The 21,617-nt window shown below is 43.5% G+C and overlaps 1 protein-coding gene and 1 long non-coding RNA gene across 2 annotated transcripts in view; one reads left to right on the plus strand and one right to left on the minus strand.

The window, feature by feature from the left end:
• LOC130555685 (uncharacterized) overlaps nt 1-21,617 on the plus strand; it is a 312,537-nt gene that overhangs the window by 86,766 nt on the left and 204,154 nt on the right. The gene's annotated exons all lie outside the window — the stretch shown is intronic.
• Nucleotides 17,464-18,780, minus strand: LOC130557833 (uncharacterized). The gene is made up of 3 exons (XR_008963360.1): nt 18,723-18,780; nt 17,950-18,014; nt 17,464-17,752 (listed from the first exon to the last, which is right to left on the minus strand). It is a non-coding gene; the product is annotated as an uncharacterized LOC130557833 (long non-coding RNA).

Consider the following 21,617-nt stretch of genomic DNA (forward strand, 5'->3'; position numbering starts at 1 on the left):
TAACTCACATAGATTCAGAGCAATGTAGGCAAAGTAAACATACACACCATTTGTAAACTTGCACATTTGTATTTAAGAACACAAAACATAAACAGTTGCTGGGAAAATAAGAAAAGGTTATACAAATAGAAAACCAAACCCCGGGGTAAAACAGTATTTCTGGTCAAAGTGATTTCTCGTGTCGACACATTCCTGACCAACACTGTGATTCTTTTGGACAACACACTATCATTCGGCTGCAACTCTGGTCTGACAAGAAGTCCTTCTGGGAATCTTGGCTCCTCTGCAAGTTTGCTAGGAGAATCCACCAGAATGGCCTGGGCACTTGCCATTTGCAGACACTTCGACACTCCCATAACTCTAACTACTCCTCCAGGTTGTAGGGTAACTGGGTCCGGTTGGAGAAACCACACGGTGCCTCGCTTGTGATCATCATCCTCTGGTGGGTACTCAGGCAACTCGTCAAAAGCCTTTTTGAAAGCAGGATGAATGTGCATGGTGCGAACAAATTACAGTGTTGGTCAGGAATGTGTCGACACGAGAAATCACTTTGACCAGAGGAACGTCGATCGCCCAATTGTTCCCAGTCGACGTGATATCTTCGCCTGTTGTGAAGAGAGAGACTGACACTGAGTTTGCAGGGAAACTGACCCCATCTTCCTTCAACTTTGGAGACTCACCTGTCACTGAGAGCTGGAAAGAAGACTAGTGAGTAAGCTGATGGAATGCAGTGAGGTTTTCTCTACACGTGAGTTTGACGTAGGATGCTGTAAAGGTATGCACCACGCTATCAAGACCGTGGAAGACAAGCCTTTCCGAGAGCGATCTCGCCGACTGGCGCCGGCTGATGTAGAAGCCCATAGTGGTGGTGAAGAAGAAGAGTGGAAAGTTAAGGATGTGTGTGGACTACAGGACTTTAAATTGCTGCACTGTTCCTTATCAGTCACAGTACCGAGGGTCGAAGATGCGCTGGCCTGTTTAAATGGAAGCAAGTGGTTTAGCGTCTTAGATCTTCGGAGTGGATTTTACCAGGTACCCATGAAGGAGAGTGACAAAGTGAAAACAGCTTTCATCTGCCCAGTGGGGTTCTACCAATTCGAGAGGATGCCGCAGGGAGTGTCAGGCGCTCCAGCGACTTTCCAGAGGCTAATGGAACAGACCGTTGGAGATATGAACCTGCTGGAAGTCTTAGTCTACCTCGATGACCTAATCGTGTTTGGGGCAACACTTGAAGAGCACGAGGCAAGATTGCTAAAGGTGGTCGATCGTTTGAAGGTCGAAGGTCTCAAGCTATCGCTGGATAAATGCCAGTTTTGCCAACCGTCAGTAACCTACGTAGGCCATATTGTATCTCAAGCTGGAGTGTCCACAGACCCAGAGAAGACCGAGGCTGTAACTACGTGGCCCAGACCAAACACAGTGGCTGCTCTACGGTCATTGCTTGGCTTCTGCGGTTATTACCGACGTTTCGTGAGAGACTATTCCAAAGTAGCTTACCCGTTGAATCAACTCTTGTCTGGTTACCCATCAGCAGGAAAGAATTCCAAGGTGAAGAAGGATCACACCTACTTAAACCCGTTGGAGCCATTCGGTAGCAGATGGGATGGGAAGCAGCCTTTGAGGAACTGAAGCGGAGACTCACTCAAACTCCTGTACTGGCGTTTTCCGACCCACAGCTTCCCTACGTACTTCATGTTGACGCCAGCCAAGAAGGTCTGGGCGGAGTGCTATACCAGGACCAGGGTGAAGGTCTGAGACCAGTTGCTTTTATCAGTCGAAGCGTAACCCCATCCGAGCGACATTACCCCGAACACAAACTAGAGTTCCTAGCTTTGAAGTCGGCTGTTGTTGAAAAGCTGCATGACTACCTGTATGGAGTGAAGTTCGAAGTGCGGACCGACAACAATGTGTTGACCTTTGCCAAACTGGACGTTACGGGTCACCGTTGGCTTGCTGCTTTGTCCAATTACGATTTCAGTCTCAAGTACCGGTCAGGAGTTCAGAACATTGATGCGGATGCTCTATCTCGCTGACCGCACCCTCCGTTTGTCCAAAAACAAGAGTGGAAAGACATATCTGCTGATGGTGTGCGAATCATGTGCCAGATGTCTGCAGAGATCAACCCGAGAGATCCAACTTCTCATAGAGCAATTGATCAACTGGGGTCTTCTATGCATGCAGTTCCACAGGCTTATTGTAACCTAGCTGTGCTGAGAGGAAGAGAGATGCCTGTCCTGAGCTCTTCGGAGTTGTCCGTTGCACAGAAGGAAGATCCTAGCCTTGGAGAGATTTGGACGGCGCTCTTTCGAAAAGACGTAACCAAATTCGACAAGTCAAAGCACCCAGCTTGTCCCCTGCTTCTAAGAGAGTGGGATCGGTTAAAGTTACAGTGAGGAGTTATGTACCATATCACCCTTCAGCCTGGCTTTTCCAACCAGAGACCAAAAGGCCTCCACTGTGGCAAAAGTGCTTCTGGAGAAATACTTTGTTCATTATGGATTGCCGAGGAGGATGCACAGTGACCAGGGGAGAGACTTCGAAAGTCGCCTTGCTAAAGAGGTATTGAACACGCTCGGGGTCGAGAAGTCCAGAACAACGCCGTATCACCCTCAGGGAGACCCTCAACTTGAGAGGTTTAATCGGATGCTGTTGGACATGCTCGGGACCTTGGACGTCAAGAGGAAGAAAAGGTGGAGTCAACACATTGGACACCTTGTTCATGCATACAATTGAAAAACCAATGAAGCCACCAGGTTCTCACCCCATTATCTCATGTTCGGTCGAGAAGCCAGGTTACCTGTGGATTTGTGTTTCGGAACAGCCAGTGATGGAAGATGTCCGGAGACTCACCTCAAGTATGTAGCTGACATGAGAAAAGAGTTACAAGCTGCGTATGAACTTGCAGAGTCCCTTTCTGCTACGCAGAACAAAGGAAACAAGCGAAGATATGACCAGAAGATCCGGTTTTCACAGTTGTTGCCTGGAGACAGAGTTTTGATCAGGAACTTAGGCCTGAAGGGGAGCATAAGCTGGCAGATCGTTGGGCGCCACAGGCATATGTCGTGGACAGTCAGATGCCAAACTTGCCGGTGTTCAGGTTGAAACCAGAGAATGGGAATGGACCTGACAAAACCCTTCGCCGAAATCACATTTTACCACATGGGCAACGTGCGCGCCTTAAACCAGTGCCTGATGTTGATCCCAAACCCGGTAGGAGAGTGCTTCGGAACAGACGACGGCGGCGTCAAAACCTTACTGGGTGTGCCACTACAGGAAAAGATAGAATGCCAGAAGACACCAAGGACCAGGGAAAGTAAACTCTGGAAAGTTGTGATGAAAGTAGGAGCACAGACTCTGAAGATGAAGAAGATGGTGTGTGGTATGACCTGCCTGTTACGACACCCTGTACTGGATTAGATGACGATGTTTCACAACCGTTTCAGCTAGACCTTGATGTTGTGGGAGACGACATGACTGGGGCACCTGGAGTAAATGAATCTGGAATAATGTATGACGTCGTGGAGGACGTAGGACCTCAGTCTATTGAGGTAGAGATTGAGAAGGCGTGTGAAATCCGAGATGATTCACGACAGTCTGGGATGTCAGATGTCGACAATGACCTGTTGTCTGAGAATCCTGATAAGGAAGTAGTCACCAACCGACCCCAGCGGGTCAGAAGAGCTCCGTCCAGGTTGACTTACGATATACCTGGCCATCCAAAAGTTATATCCTCTCCTGTAGAGGTTTGTCTCTTACCTCCACATGTGGATAAGTTCCTCTGTGGCCACTTGAGTGCATGAGCTGCCAAGAGCTATATTCCTTACTAGTTAAGCGTAGACTTACCCATACCAAGCCATGAGGGCATGTCTTATATTGGTGGGGGGAGAGTGTAACAACCTGGATAAATTCATAACGGTTAGACTCATTATTACTATCAGAATTTATCAGGGATTATCATTATTTTTCATTTGTGGTTTCTGTTTTATACATTGCTGTGGGTTTTTTCCTTTCATATTTCTTTGAAGACTGTGTTTATATTGATGCGTTAATAATGTTCATGTGTACTGCATATTTTAAGTGACAAATGCTTACTGAGAATGGGTGTATGGATGTAATATCTTTTAAAATGTTTATATCCTATCATAATTCGCAGTACCAGTGCATTTAGTTGAGGTCAGTAACTTGAGTTTAAATAAAGTTTTGTGTTGGAGAGATCGCGCGAGAACGAAACTCTCTCAGGACGGTAGAGAGGAAAAAGAAGATGGCGCTGCACCGCGAGCGAGACGCTGCCGAGGATTTTTCACTCAAAGAGAGTTTAACTCACGTCTAGCCTACTCTTTACGGACAGAGATTTTGCTGTGCGCCAACAGGCTTAAAGTGTTGAGTAGAAAAAGCAGACTTTGAACTGTGCCATGACTTTGGCCTGTATAGCTCATGTTTAGCCGAGTTAGCTTAGCTCGTTCGAACAAGGGAGAACAAGGGAGATGTGCAGAGTTGTGGAAACTACAGAGGTATTAAGCTGATGAGCCATACAATGAAGTTGTGGGAAAGAGTAGTGGAAGCAAGGCTAAGGGGAGAAGTGAGCATTTGTGAGCAGCAGTATGGTTTCATGCCAAGAAAGAACACTACAGATGCGATATTTGCTTTGAGAAGGTTGTTGGAGAAGTACAGAGAGGGTCAGAAAGAGCTGCATTGTGTCTTTGTAGATTTAGAGAAAGCGTATGACAGGGTGCCAAGAGAGGAGCTGTGGTATTGTATGAGGAGGTCTGGAGTGGCAGAGAAGTATGTTAGAGTGGTGCAGGTTATGTATGAGAGCAGTAGGACAGTGGTAAGGTGTGCGGTAGGTGTGACAGAGGAGTTCACGGTGAAGGTGGGACTGCATCAAGTATCGGCTCTGAGCCCCTTCTTGTTTGCGGTGGTGATGGACAGGCTGACAGATGAGGTCAGACAGGAATCTCCATCGACTATGATGTTTGCGGATGATATTGTGATCTGTAGTGAGAGCAGGGAGCAGGTGGAGGAAAGTCTAGGTTTTCTAGGTGGAGGTTTGCTCTGGAGAGAAATGGAATGAAGGTTAGTCGCAGCAAGACAGAATACATGTGTGTGAATGAGAGGGATTCAAGTGGAACAGTGAGAAGAGGTAAAGAAGGTGCAGGATTTTAAGTACTTAGGGTCAACAGTCCAGAGTAATGGGGAGTGTGGGAATGAGGTGAAGAAGCGTGTGCAGGCAGGTTGGAATGGGTGGAGAAAAGTGTCAGGTCTGTTGTGTGATAAAAGAGTACCAGCAAGAATGAAAGGAAAGGTGTACAGGGCAGTAGTGAGACCAGCGATGTTGTATGGTTTGGAGACAGTTGCACTGAGGAAAAGACAGGAGGAAGAGTTAGAGGTAGCAGAGCTGAAGATGTTGAGGTTCTTTTCGGGAGTGACAAGGATGGATAGGATCAAGAATGAGTACATCAGAGGGACAGCACATGTGAGATGTTTTGGAGACAAAGTTAGAGAGGCCAGGTTGAGATGGTTTGGACATGTTCAGAGGAGGGAGAGTGAATATATCGGTAAAAGGATGCTGAGGTTAGAGCTGCCAGGCAGGAGGCTGAGAGGAAGACCAAAGAGGAGGTTTATGGATGTAGTGAAGGAGGACATGAAGGTAGTCGGTCTGAGAGAAGAGGATGCAGGGGATAGGGCTAGATGGAGGCAGATGATTCGCTGTGGCGACCCCTGAAGGGAACAGCCGAAAGGAAAAGAAGAAGCTTAGCTCGTTCGGAGGACCAACACACACACACACACAAGCCTGGATCTACGAGAGGATGCCGGTTTTCCGGGAGACAAATCATCTATACGGCCGCAGTCTGACAGCATCGTGGATTACAACGTAGTCACCGCTTACTACGGAAGTGGTAGGATTGTGTTCACACGCTCTCCGGAAAGAGAGTATTGAGAATATTGAGCTCCAACAAAGAAGCGCGCCAAGGGTTTAGCTTGCAAGCTGTGTGTGTTTTAAGAGACAGTGCAATTTTAAGAGGTACCCTAAATACTGTTTTACCCTGGGGTTTGGTTTTCTATTTGTATAACCTTTTCTTATTTTCCCAACAACTGTTTATGTCTTGTGTTCTTAAATACAAATGCGCAAGTTTACAAATGGTGTGTATGTTTACTTTGCCTACATTGCTCTGAATCTATGTGAGTTAGCGTAACTTAATTGCTGTACTAATTTAATGGGTCAGAGTCGAACATCCCTTAGCTCTCATAAAAAAGTGACAAAGCGTGAATCATAATCATACCCTAGACTGATTAATTTAACATTGAGGTGTGCCCTTCGCCACATTGAGGAAAAAGAGTCAATAAGTGTTTAATGCTCAAATCGTTATTGTTCGAGGCATTTATTCATTTCGAGCCGATGGTAAAAGGGTTACACAAGAAATTCCTAAATGGACTTGCAGAACACAGTACACAGATCATGGTATTCCTCCGGAACCCCAGACAGGTCAGCAACATCCACCTGCAACATAGGAGACACAGAGACAGGAGAGGGAGCAGGACCAAGACAAGACACATGACAAGCAGGGCTCCACGCTAAAATAGAAGTGTTAACCCAATCAATGTGAGGATTATGCTGTGACAACCACGGATGCCCTAATACCAGTGGGGTAGTGGGGGAATCGAGGATGTACAACTTAATCTTCTCACAATGATTACCCGACAGAAAAAGGCTTACGTGAGGGGTGGTGTGGGTGACGGTGAAAAGTGGCAGTCCCGTCAGCGTCACGGCTGAGATGGGTGGATGTAGGGGAACAGAGGGAATTCCCAATGCTCGGGCCGTGGCAGCATCCAAAAAGTTCCCTTTGGCCCCAGAGCCAAGTAAGGCCTTTCCTGTGTGAGTAGTTAGGCCGAAGGTGAGGCGGAACGGCAGCATGGTGCGAGGGAATGGAGAGGTTTCTGTGATGGCACCCACCCGGACTCTCCACTTTAAGAATGGGCGTTGGCTTTTGCCGGGCAATGTGTGACGATGTGCCCCGCTTTCCCGCAGTAGAAGCAGAGGCCGTCCGCGAGTCGTTGTTGCTTCTGGGCCGGCGTGAGGTGTGAACGTCCGATTTGCATGGGTTCGGAATCCGGTGGTGGATGGTGTGTGGTGCTGGCATCCCGGCTGGTGTTCCGGCTGGCATCCCGGCTGGGATCACGGCGTCGCCAGGCAGGAGGTGAAGCATGTCGACGGCGGCGAGCATTTATCCGGCTCTCGATCCTCAGACAAAGATTGATCAAATCCTCCAGGTCTCGGGGTGGATCGAGCGCGGCGCTTTCGTCAGAAATGGTTGTGTTAAGGCCGTCAAGGAACCGCGCGCGCAACGCCCCGGCATTCCACTCACACGCAGCCGCTAGGGTCTTGAAGCGGATTGCATAGTCCATGATGGTAGCTCTCCCCTGAGTGAGACGGGAGAGTTGGGTGGCCGCTTCATCACCACGGGCCGACCTATCGAACAAGCTGGTCATCTCCGCGTGGAACTCCCGGAACGAACGACAACATGGGTCCTGGGCCTCCCAAACTGCGACTCCCCACTGACGAGCTCGCCCGGTCAGCAAGGTAAGAACAAAGGCGATCCGGGTCTCCTCTGTTGCATACCGGCGAGGTTGAAGCGCGAACACCAGGGAGCATTGAGAGAGAAACGCCCGACAGGAGTTTGGGTCTTCGTCGTAGATGGGAGGGCTGTTAGCACGCGGCTCCGGATCGCTCGAGATACCGTGTGGAGGGGGGTGTTGTACTCCTCCCGTATGGGCGGCACCTCGCAGGAGCTCGGAAACCTGGTGTTGCAATGCCGTCACCTGTCCCTGTAGCGCGTCAACCTCCTGGGCTGCAACAGTCAGACGAGATGCCTGTTGTCCCAGCAGAATTCCCTGCTGTTGCAGCGCTGCTCGCAGCGGATCCTGTCCCGCTGGGTCGTGCAGATGGTCTGATCGTTCTGTCATGGCAATAATACAGAACGACCCAAGTGCGGTGAAATCCGAAGGTATTTATTAGGAAAAAACAGGCAACAGTCAAAAGGAAACAACCCAACCACGAACGTGCTGTCCGTGGTGGTAAGAACAAGAGTCCCCAGAAGGGTTGCACACGGCGACTCTGGCAGAGGATAGGTCTCCGACAATAAGCCTTGGAAAGAAGTGTCTGGGGACCTCACTCGGCCCGGGACCCGTGCTGAGGATCTGGAGGACGGCCACGACGAGGAGAGAATTCCGGACACCGCCTGTGGGTAGCTGCCTGCGCTCGAATGCGGTAGAGGTGAACGCCAACGAGAGCTGCCGGGAAAACAGGTAGACGGATGGAGTAGTAGGAGAGAGAAACTTTACTTGACCAGACAAGGCGATATCCAAAACTATAACATGATTAGGAAACAAAACTTCTACAGACGAGCCGCAGCTACATCTGGGGCAGTCTGAAACAGGCTAAAACAAGCAACGATCAGACAACAGACAAGAGACACTGAGGGAATATAAGGGGAAACATAATGAGATGGAAAAGGTTGGCAGGTGTGGGGTAATTACGGGAACGAGTGCTTAATGAGTAACGTGTCAGCAGGCGTGTAGGTGCAGAGTGGAAAATCACCAGTGCGGGAAAGCCTAAGGAGACACGAGGGCGGGGTGAAATATGCAGACACCGAGCACGCGGTCAGCCAGCGGCTTTCCACTTGCTCGACAACAACAACACAACCCACGTGCAGATGATACCCCGACCAGACCAAGGCCGTGACAAATCTAACACAGATGTATGACAACAGACAATATATTCATTTATTATTGTGTTTTATAATTTATTTAATTGATTTCTTTAATTTTTTTATTTATAATGTTCATTAAAGTGATGTAATATTGCATCATGACAGAGAATCAGTCTAGTTAAGCAACAACTAAGGCTTAGCCTGACAGTTAGCCTGCTCCGGACCAGGCTAATTTCCCAGCATAAGTTGCCATAGTAACTGAGTTCAAACTATTTTAAGTTTGCTTTATGAAACCGAATCGACTGACAATAAATCTGACTTACCAAAATAAGCATGGCTTATTTCCTAATCTTGTTTTATGGAACAGGCCTCAGGGGGCGCTACATAATGTTTTGTGTTATTTTCATTATTGCTATGAGGGGAAGGATCCACGTGCAGCAGTGAGTTTAATAATCCAAAACAGGTCAAAACAACAAGGAACACTAGAGAACACCACAAAACGAATATAAGTTAGAATTTGGAACAAAGGAAACACTAGGGCTATATATACACACAAAGAGTGACAAGCTAACAAGACACACCGGAGGAGGGGGGAACAATCAATAGAGAACCAATCAACAAAAGGACCACAAACAAGACAGACGACAGAGAAGAAGAGATACAAAATGTAAGACAGCAGAAAATGGGATAAACATAGCTAAGTACAGGACAGAGACTCCCTTAAGAGTGAATTCCAGACACTCTCAGAATGCACAAGTCCAGGTGGGTGGGGGAGCGGAGGTGGAACAGGGTAAGGGATGGCGGGCCAGGTCTATGAAGAGGAAGAGGGCCAGGATGTGGAAACACAGCAGCGAGCGCGAATCGGCTGGACAGAAGGCAGCCAGGGTGGATTGATCTGAACAGGAGCCTAACAGAAGACCACAATGGTGGAGTTAGCAGAGCATGAGATCACCAGGGCAAAACAGGAGACCACCAGGGCAGAGCAGGAGACCACCAGGGCGGAGAAGAAGAGCACAAAAGTGGAGCAGAAACCGGAGCAGATCTGGAGGGGTGTGCCATTGAGTGAGATTAGGAGAGGACTTGTGCTAGCCTCCATCTTTTACAAAAATCTTTTTAACATTTAATATTTTGATCTCGACCTCATTAATATGTTATGAATTGTTGTTATCTTTTAATTTTGGTGGCTTAATAAAATGAAATGTCTTATGGAAAGTTCACTGAAGTGAAGTTTGTTAGATGACGTGTGTTGTCTTTAGGCCGCAAGTGGCTTTTAATTTGAATCTTGCACATCATTTATAGCACAGAGGAAGAATCGATCCTTCTTCCAATTCAAGTCAGTTGTTATGTTACACTTGCAGGATTTGTGACACCCTCATCTTTTTCAACAGTGCTGCCGTTTGTTGAACTGCAATTCTTTTAAGCTAAAGCACAGTGCTTGTTTTCATGTTTAAAAATCCTGCTGTGCTCACCTCAGAGGCTTTGTTTATGTGTTTTGGATACCCAAATTTGGTTGCCCAGGTTTTGAGACTGAGATGACCTTAGCACATTCAAATCACCTATTTAAAATCACATTATGTTTTCTCCCAGCTCATCTGTAATTCAAACCTGAAGCACATGTCATAATGTAAATTAGTTTGAAGCAATTCCTGAATGCCAGCAATGACGAGTCGGTAAAATTGAATTTAGTCAATTTTAATAATCAAAATAATCAAAGCACATTAAGTTAGTAAAAAAAAACGTTAAAATAGTCCATGTGACTTCAATGGTTCAACCTTCACTTTATGAAGTGACGAGTACACTTTGTTGTGTGCAATAAAACAAAAATAACCACTTAATTTAGCAATTTCCTGACTTACGCATCAACGTCTCACATTGACGAGACCATGCGGTGCAGAAGAGTTTGCTGAGAGCGCGTGGTTTGAGTCAGAGCTCTTTCAGACTGTTTCTTAATACATTGTTTATTCTTGTTAAATCTTAAGACTTGTGTTTTAAATTGTTATTCTCCGAGGGAAAAACATATCCTAAAGTATATCCCATACCAAAAATCGTCCTTAAACGCACTGATCATTTATATTTATCGGATCATTCGCTATTAGCCTCAGGCTGTTAGCAGGAGCCGGCGTTCACAATGGCATGACAGTGGAGTACCCTACGGCTGATAGCTGCACACATAGTGACATTCCCTCCGCGCTGACCAGGGACATCTACGATAGCCCGATGGCCAATTATGTTCCTTCCCCTTCTCCTTCTTTTGGTCACGTTGAAACCAGCCTCATCCACAAAGATAATTTTATGGGGAACAGGCCGGCCTTCAATCTCAAAGATTATCTGCCAAACACATGAAACACAGTAGAGTAAATCACTACCCTGAAGCATGTGATGGGACACAATACTTTATACGATATCAAAACTCACACCTGAACATATTCAACTCCTTGGTCTTTCACTCTGTCAGAGTTTTGTTCGAATGGAACGTGGTACGCCTGTTTCATCTGGAACCGGTGCTTTCGGAGGATACGATCAATTGTGGAGAGACTGATGGCATCTATCCCTCGAAAATGATGATTATCCTCAATCACTCTCCATTGAATCTATCGCAGGCGGATTACATTATTGGCAATGACCATGTTTACAAGCTCCCTCTCTTAATCCTCCGACAAAAGCCTTAGCCTGCCTCCACCAGGTGGTCGTCTATGTGTCCTACAAAAATATAAGCACTCATTACTGTAACTGTCATGCATCCTTTTTACAGGAAAAATGGAAACATACTGAAACTCTTATATGTATGCGAGGCAATTTGATGCATTTCTTTATTACAGTAGCATAGTGCATCAATGTTTGCACTCTAAAGTTACTGTATGGAGCAGTCTTACTGTAAGTACACCTACCTGTTTTCCTCCCTGAAGGTTCTGATGATGGAGGCGACGGTGAAGCGACTCAAATTTGGCTGTACTCGTTGCCCAGCCTCCCTCATAGTCATCCATGGTCAAGGACATGGTTAACTGCTTGTCTCCTTTCTCCTTCCTCCTCCTCCTTCCTCCTCCTCCCTCTTCCTCCTCCTCCCTCCTCCTCCTCCTTCCTCCTCCTCCCTCCTTCCTCCTCCTCCTTTCTCCTCCTCCCTCCTCCTCCTCCTTCCTCCTCCTCCCTCCTCCTCCACCTTCATCCTCCTCCCTCCTCCTCCTCCTTCCTCCTCCTCCCTCCTCCTCCTCCTCCTTCCTCCTCCTTCCTCCTCCTCGAGTTTTGCAGTAACAGTTCACCAAATCTGACTCGTCTTAAAGCAGGGGAATAGTGTTAGTGTATAGTTCAGCAAAATGGGTGTGCTTTTTGAAAAATGGCGTTATGGTTTCGAAATTTTAGTTCAAAAGCCTGGTTACAGTGTTTTAGCAATCGAGAAACACTGTAAGAGACAAGTTAATGTTTAGCATAGTGTTTAGCACTTCCTGTTTGCTGAGAGTATTCTTAATACATTGTTTATTCTTGTTATATCTTAAGACTTGTGTTTTAAATTGTTATTCACCGAGGGTAAAACTTATCCTTAAGTATATCCCATACCAAAAATCATCCTTAAATGACGAGAAACACATGAACTGAGGGAATTAGAGGTCTTTAAAATTGTGTGGAAAGAGAGTGCAAACTGTTATAAAAAGGCACTAAAAGCAGCAAAGGCTGAGCACCTCCGTAACCTCATAGAAACTAACAAAAACAATCCCAGGTTTTTATTTAGTACAGTTGCTAAATTAACAAATAAACAGACTTCACCTGACCTGGGTATTCCGCCGCACCTTGGTAGCAATGATTTCATGATTTTTTTACAGATAAAATCGAAAACATACGAGACAAAATAGTAAAAACTCAACCGCCAAGTCAAATTCCCGACTGTCTCTGCCTTGCTGCTTTTAATCCTCTCCACGCCAGTTACTGGAACAAGGCACAGGTTTTCATTGTTTGTGCGAGCGCCACTCACTCACCGCTCGTCTCCCCACTCTCTCTCCTGCTGCAGACTTCGCTAAACCACGCCCCCCCCTGCCACAAAGACCTAGGCGTTATATTAGACAGCAACCTGTCATTTAAAATGTCACATCTCAAATGTCACAAAAACAGCCTTCTTCCACCTTAGAAATGTTGCCAAATTAGGAAATATTTTATGTGTGGCTGACGCAGAGAAGCTTATTCATGCATGTGTGACCTCAAGACTTGACTACTGTAATGCACTGCTTAGTGGTTGTCCTGCAGCATCAATAAACAAACTACAGTTAGTTCAGAATGCAGCTGCCAGAGTTCTAACCAGGTCCAGAAAATACCATCACATAACCCCAATGTTATCAACCCTTCACTGGTTACCCATTAAGTATCGTATTGACTTTAAAGTTCTTTTAATTACTTATAAAGCCTTAAACGGTTTAGCCCCTACCTACATAACAGAGCTTCTACCACACTACAACCCATCACGCTCTCTAAGATCTCAAAACTCCAGACTTTTGATAACACCTAGAATAACTAAATCCACCAAAGGGGGTAGAGCTTTCTCATACGTAGCACCTAAACTCTGGAATAGCCTCCCCGATACTATTCGAGGGTCAGACACACTCTCCCAATTTAAATCTAGATTAAAGACACATCTTTTCAGCCAAGCATTCACTAATACATAGCTAATGAACAGCAGCTACGCTAATTATTCTCTTTCTGCCCTCGCCTCGGGATGCCCATCCCGAGGTAGGGAGAGATTCCGCCAGGCCCAGATGAACGTCATATGCCCATCCACAACTAGAGATTACGCCAGCTACATCGGAAAATCCCGTGCCATCCTCCTGCGAGAGCCTGCGGACTGACTGACCATCCCAGCTCCATCCAAGGCAATTCCATCACCACCCAAGAAAAAGGCGACCATCTGGCCGGCCCAGCTCAGACAATTCCATCCCCAACCGAGAGCAAAGACGGACTACCTGTCACATAAATGCTAAATTTACAATACTTGGTATTTAATGCTAAACTTACATCACATGACAGCAGTTTGAAGTTATGGCTGCACTCAGTGACTTTGATTGGAGGTAGCTGGGTGGGTGTTGTAGGGAGTGGGGGGGCTTGTTGGTTGTGGTTCGGGGCGTTTCATTTGTTGGGACTGTGTGGGTCTGGTCTGGTTGGTCTTGTTTTGTGGTCGATGTCGGACAACAGAGGAATAAAGTTAATTATGCCATTACTACTTTTCCCTGTTGTTCCTCTGTTGTCTGTTGTTGATCGCGGAATGGAGACCGGGTTGGACCTGCACGGTTTCGGCGGGTGGGGCTTCCTGGGTCGCGGCTCGTGGGCTCTCCCTGTTCTTCGTGGACGTTGCTCGGTGGCTTTGGTCGGGGTCACTGAGTGCAGCTATGACACGTCAGAGGAGATCTGGCCCTCCCGGCTGAGCCTGGTTTCTCCCGAGGTTTTTTTTTTCTCCATTATTCATCATTGGAGTTTGGGTTCCTCGCCACAGCAGAGCAGTGCAGTGTTGGCTTGCTCACCGGGAGACTGCATTTATTTATTCATTTATTTATTAGATATTATTTATTATAATGATCTTGCTTGGTCTATAAACACCATGCACTGTGCTGTGTTTTACCTTTCTGTGTTTTTCTTATTTGCTCCTGTAAAGCTGCTTTGGAACAATGCACATTGTGAAAAGCGCTATATAAATAAAATTGAATTGGAATATTTTGAATACTGTTTGTCTTAGCAGATGATCTAAGCAGCCTGTGCTTTTATTGTGAGGATGGAGGACAAGGGTAAAACACAATGGGTGAGTTATTCACATTACAAAATGTACAAAAAATGTCTATTTTCCAGATTTTTTTTCAGTTGCAGTAGTAATTACATCTTTCACATCATCTATTGAATGCAGTCATTATTAATGTTGTGCTGATTTTGTGTAGAAATCTGTGATTACTCTCTATTGAACAAGGTGTGATGTAGGAAATTCCTATTGTGGTCAGAACACAACATTATGTTGTTGAGAACTTCCAAAATCAAAGAAATAGTAAGAATATTAAAAGTCAGTTAATTCAGATATCACCTATTTTTAGAAATACCCTATAATTCAAAACATGTACCACTACATGTCACTGTTTTCCCAGGTTTGCTGTGACGGATGTGAAAGGTGGTACCACCATGATTGTGTACAGAGCCCTCCAGTGGATGTGGATTACTTGTGTCCTGCATGCCAGTAATAGTGTCCCTTGCTGCAATATTTTATTTATTACCTGTGCCAAGTAGTTTATGTTTAACTTGTGTTTGTCGAGGTATCTTGGAAATGTTTATTTTTCCACTTTTCTAACAATGCGAGCTTTGAAGATATGGGTTTTGACAGTATTAATATTGTTTCTTGTAAACTAGATAAATTATGAGATTTTAATTTATATACAGGTGCTGGTCATATAATTAGAATATCATCAAAAAGTTGATTTATTTCACTAATTCCATTCAAAAAGTGAAACTTGTATATTATATTCATTCATTACACACAGACTGATATATTTCAAATGTTTATTTCTTTTAATTTGATGATTATAACTGACAACTAATGAAAATCCCAAATTCAGTATCTCAGAAAATTAGAATATTACTTAAACCAATACAAGAAAGGATTTTTAGAAATCTTGGCCAACTGAAAAGTATGAACATGAAAAGTATGAGCATGTACAGCACTCAATACTTAGTTGGGGCTCCTTTTGCCTGAATTACTGCAGCAATGCGGCGTGGCATGGAGTCGATCAGTCTGTGGCACTGCTCAGGTGTTATGAGAGCCCAGGTTGCTCTGATAGTGGCCTTCAGCTCTTCTGCATTGTTGGGTCTGGCATATCGCATCTTCCTCTTCACAATACCCCATAGATTTTCTATGATAGTGCCAGACCCAACAATGCAGAAGAGCTGAAGGCCACTATCAGAGCAACCTGGCCTCTCATAACACCTGAGCAGTGCCACAGACTGATCCACTCCATGCCACGCCGCATTGCTGCAGTAATTCAGGCAAAAGGAGCCCCAACTAAGTATTGAGTGCTGTACATGCTCATACTTTTCATGTTCATACTTTTCAGTTGGCCAAGATTTCTAAAAATCTTTTCTTTTCTTTGTATTGGTCTTAAGTAATATTCTAATTTTCTGAGATACTGAATTTGGGATTTTCATTAGTTGTCAGTTATAATCATCAAATTAAAAGAAATAAACATTTGAAATATATCAGTTTGTGTGTAATGAATGAATATAAAATACAAGTTTCACTTTTTGAATGGAATTAGTGGAATAAATCAACTTTTTGATGATATTCTAATTATATGACCAGCACCTGTAGTTAAATGGGGTGAGTTTCATGCTTGTGACACGTTCCTAGTGGGAGATATGGGAGGGTGCATTTTCTGGCAGACAGGCTTGCCGTGAAAAGCACCCCCCTCTTAAATTTGCTCGTGTTCGCCTCAGCATGAAATAATTCTGAGATTTTAGTTCTAGGACTTCTATAGTTAATAGGGGTGAACTACTGTATAGGGGTGAGTTTCATGCTAATTTAAATGAGGTGATTTGTCGTGAAAAGCAGTACAATTGCTCTGTGCACCTACATTGTTACACAGTATATGTCACTTTACACGCTTATTGGCTGAAATAATCCATACGAAAAGTAATTTATAAAATTGTCAATTCTGGTCCTGATTTGTATTGCTTTATAAAGTTATAAAATAATTTTTAATAATAATTGCTTTATAAAATGCCTGATTTGTATTTATGAAACTATGCTACGTATGCAGTAACCGTTTTATAAAAGCAATTGCATTTTATAACTGCTTAGAGGGGCTTATTGCTGTAATTTAACACACTGAGGACATCTACTGGATTCAAACAGCACTGCAGTTTCTGCCTTCTATTTTAGAAGAATTTCAGCAAATGTGCGTTCCCGCGACAAGGGTGCCTTTCACGGCAGGCGTGCTTTTTTCGGCATAACACCGGCCGTTTAGACTATGACAACCTGTCACGTCTACATTGTTTCGCCATAGGTTTAAAACGAACAGAAAATCTTTATAACAACACATTGTCTAATGTTGTTTTGCGACGTTGTTTCTGGATCTGATTCTGCAAAGCATGCATCTTTCACTCAGACCCCCACACAGCACACGCACAAACCAGTGGTGCAGTGTTTACAGACTTTATTTCTTCAGAAAAGCAATAGTGAGTAGTGACATTTTGAATAAACAGCTTTCAGTGAAAGGAATGGGTTTAGTTTAAGAGAGAACGTAACATAGAATACATAACATAGTCGTAATTATATACTAATGCTTACATATAAGACATCCACATAAACATGCAAAACAAGTAAATATCAGTGGATGCAAGCAACAATAAATACATTTTAATTTCAAAATAAATAAGGCAACAAACATTTCATTTGTTAATATATCCAGGTAGTAGATGAGCCTTTTCTTGAATGGAAAGTCGTCACACTCATTAAACCTCTTACAGGTAGAAAAAGGAGACCAGAAAAGGCATAAACATGAAAATAGCCATTGCATCCTTTTAATTTTATGCCAGTGATGATAGTAAAAACTAAATGTCTCCAGTACAGCAACAGTTACCTAAAAAGTCAAGTTAATTTAGTAAGTAACCAACTGTCAAGCAAATGTAGCAATGTAGTTAAACATAACATATTTGTGACATAGTGAAGTTGAAATATGTTCCATGGGTATCTGTTTCACTTGTTTGTCTGGTCTCTTGTCTTTGCATTATTATTAATGTATGAATTTATGATATAAAACTGTCTATATTATATCAAGTGCCTCAAGTGCTTTACATCATATTAATATCTGCTTTAAAAATTAGTGAAAATGTGTGGCCTTGTATGTGATAGCACTTTGGCACTTGACAATGAATTTATAACTAATTTCAGACAATATTCAATTCAATTCTATCTTACAGGCTAATCATCAAACCACCCCACCAGCTCCAGCAACTCCACCAGTCCAACGACCCCACTGAGAAACTGCATCACTCTACCAGAAAATTCATCACTCCACTCATTAGCCATCCTGCTGAAAACAAAGACATACACCCGTTAACAAGCCACATTTAAGAGTGAAATAATAAAAAAAAGCTTCTGTCATTTCAGTCTCTGTAACAGACTACCTGCTTAATAATAACAATAACGAAATAATAATCAGTCCTACTGTACATGTGTAGTGTTTGTTGTATTATTTTCCTGTATTAAATAAATAATGACAACACCCACCACAACTGAAACTTGAGACTGCATGACTACAGGAAAATCTCTTGCTTAGACTTTTCTATCAGCTCCTATTAAGGAGAGAGAACAATGTGTCAGAGGTTTAAGTTGTGTGGCACAGTTTAAATTCATCAATGTATCTAAGTTTATTGTTAGTATAGTTAACTGCAGTTAGAACATATAAATCTAAGTAGCTATTATCTACCAATACACATTAACTAAAGCTGACTGGATGTGAGAGATCAACTAATATGTTAAAAAGACAAGAAATGCAGTCATTTCATCAACAAATGTGGTCGAAAAATACTGAAATAAATGTGCTTTGGTGCTGAAATTCAATATTTGAAACTATCTATCACCACAAGTCATATTCCACGCCATTTCCCTTCTTTCATTAACATATCAAAGCTTTAAATATGCTTTGCCTTGCGAATCGCGATGACATCCTGAAGAGGTAAAACATTGCCAGCATTTAAAATATAACAGCAGAGGATCCAACGCCCCCGAGCCCCAACTACAATATTTAAAATTACTCTTATTTTATCGCTCAGGCATACGTGTCAACATCTGTTTAAATGTTTTATTACGTGAACCGCAAGAGCAAAGTTTGTGTCGACTGAAATTTAAAGGCTCTGGTAACTGCAACAGTCTTCTACAAACGCCAGTTCAAACATGTTCACCTTCAATTCAACACCGCCAGCTCAGTAACAAAAACAAGCTTTATGAATATTTTATGAGATATAGAGTGGCATCAGGTGTAAAAAGTAAACTTTACTTACTTGTTGAGTGTGGTCTTGCGTCCCTCTCTGTTTTTGAACCGATGCAGGCACACTGCACAATACTAGTGATGGGTCGTTCTTGAACGAATCTTTAATGTGACTCGGGAAGAACGAGTCGTCTTAGGGAGTGATTCGTTCAGTCGCGCATGCGCATTGCGCAACATTCTATGGGTCCTGTACTAGAATTCAAGAAGAACGAACGATTCATACCCGAAGACTCGAGAGGTGAACTAATCAATTCTCTTTCCAGCTCTGACTGCATTGGTTTAGCTTACGATGCTGTCACGTGATGAACGAAGGAGTCAAACCCGAAGATTCAGGAGGTGAACTAATCAATTCTCTTTCCGGCTCTGACTGCATTGGTTTAGCTTACGATGCTGTCACGTGATGAACGAAGGAGTCAAACCCGAGGACTTGTCAGATAAGAGGTGTGGTGAGCTAATCATAGACTAAAGACCCAGGTAAACAATGAATTAATCTTTTCTGTTTCTTATAGCATTATAGTTTTGTATTGTTTGTAATGTGATCAACGTTTGCATAAGTAGTAGATGTGTTAGGAAAGTAACATGTAACATTTTAATTATATTTTGCTAAAATGAACGAAATGAACGATATGACTCGAAAAAAGATTCGTTTATTTTGCTGAACGAGACTCAAAGATCCGAGTCAGTAAAATGATGTGAACTTCCCATCACTACACAGTACTGTGCAGCGTCGAGCTTCTCGCGTCACTTCAGTAAGGAGCGTTTTGATTGGTGGATCAAAAGCTCAACGCGATTGGCTGAACAGGCCATCCTTAAAAAAAGTTACGCTTGAATATCACCGTGGCAGGACAGTCTCAAAAATACCACACACAAATTCAAAGCAATCCACACACATGGGACGATTTGCAAATGCAGATTCACCAATCCATAAATACATGTAACAACATTCACAAATGTTTACTGGAAAGTAATTCAAGAACATGATTTATACATATTTGTGAAAACATTCTGAATTTATTTCTGCGAGATATATTTGTGTGAGCATTTGGGGAAAATGTTTGTGAATTTATGAATTGTGTTTTGTAAATGTATTATTATTGAGACTGATCTGTCTCCATAAATCTGCGTCAACCACACATAAAATATTTCGCAATTTGGCAACATTTCTAAGGTGGAAGAAGGCTGTTTTTGTGACATTTGAGATGTGATTTTTAAATCACAGGTTGCTGTCTAATATAACGCCGAGGTCTTTAACTTTATTTGTTGGAGTAACAGTGCAGCCTTCAATTTGCAGGTTATAATGCAATATATTCTGCTCACGTGTCTTTGGTCCGATAAGTAATATTTCTGTTTTATTAGAATTTAAAAGAAGGAAATTACAAGTCATCCAATGTTTTATATCTTCGATGCACTCTGCCAATTTGGATAGTTGGAAGGAATCATCTGGTCTTGATGAGATATATAGCTGAGTATCATCAGCATAACAGTGGAAGCTAATTCCATGTTTTCTAATAATGTTTCCAAGGGGCAGCATGTATATGGAGAATAGCAAGGGTCCTAAAACCGATCCCTGAGGTAATCCATAATTTACTTGCGTTAGATTTGATGATTCCCCATTTAAATGGACAAATCGATGTCTGTCTGATAAGTAAGATCTGAACCATTGTAGTACCTGTCCCTGAATACCGGTATAATTGTGTAAGCGATCTAGAAGTATTTTATGGTCTACAGTATCGAACGCAGCACTAAGGTCAAGCAGGACTAGGAGTGAGATGTTACCTTTATCTGATGCTATAAGCAGGTCGTTTGTAATTTTAACGAGCGCAGTTTCAGTACTATGATGCGGTCTAAAGCCTGACTGGAATTTTTCGTGTATGTCATTATTTTGTAAGAAAGAGCACAACTGAGTGGACACTACTTTTTCTAGTATTTTAGACAGGAAAGGGAGATTTGAAATCGGTCTATAGTTTCCTAGTTCATTGGGGTCTAAGTTTGGTTTCTTGATAAGAGGCTTAATGACGGCCAGTTTAAAGGTCCTGGGACATGGCCTAGATTAATTGACGAGTTGATAATGTTATAAATGGGCTCAATTGCAACGGGTAATAACTCTTTTAATAATTTAGTTGGTATGGGGTCTAATAAGCAAGTTGTAGGTTTAGATGTTGCAATAAGTTTAATTAAATCTTCCTGTTTTATAGGTGAAAAACACTGTAGCCTTTCTTTTGGGGCGATGGTTGGTACTAATTTATAGGACAGACTTGGAGGTTGAGTTTTACTATTTTGTCTCGTATGTTTTCGATTTTCTCTGTAAAAAAATTCATGAAATCATTGCTACCAAGGTGCGGCGGAATACCCAGGTCAGGTGAAGTCTGTTTATTTGTTAGTTTAGCAACTGTACTAAATAAAAACCTTGGATTGTTTTTGCAAGGGAAGTTAGGTAAATCGTGGACAATTGTCCATTCATATAGATTGCCATCGGTCGACTAGGCAGACGAAGGGCTCGTATACCTGAATTGTACGCCAAATTCTCGCTCACTCTTATTATGATTGGGACTTTTTTCCCTTATCGGAGTTTAGGGGCGTTTTCCCGGAGAGGCATCGTACGGACACCACAAGGGGTGGCAAAGTGCTGCGGGCTGTGGACCCTCGCGCCACAAAATGCCTACTCATCCCCTCACCACCTAATCTTCATCACCGCATGCACGAGGAGCCTTTCGCTTCCCCCTGACCCCTAACTCGCCATAGTCTTCCTCACGTCCGCAGCGCGCCTAGACTTGCTAGTTTGCTGCCCCTTGCTGCCTATTCGTGGCGCGACACCCAAAAGATGCCAAAACGTCTCGCTCGCCACCCTTGCATCCGCAGAGGCCTAGAGTTGGTAGATTGCTGCCCCTTGCTGCCTATGCGTGGCGGA

The sequence above is a fragment of the Triplophysa rosa genome, linkage group LG1 (genome assembly GCF_024868665.1).
Source record: "Triplophysa rosa linkage group LG1, Trosa_1v2, whole genome shotgun sequence".
NCBI lineage: Eukaryota > Metazoa > Chordata > Actinopteri > Cypriniformes > Nemacheilidae > Triplophysa > Triplophysa rosa.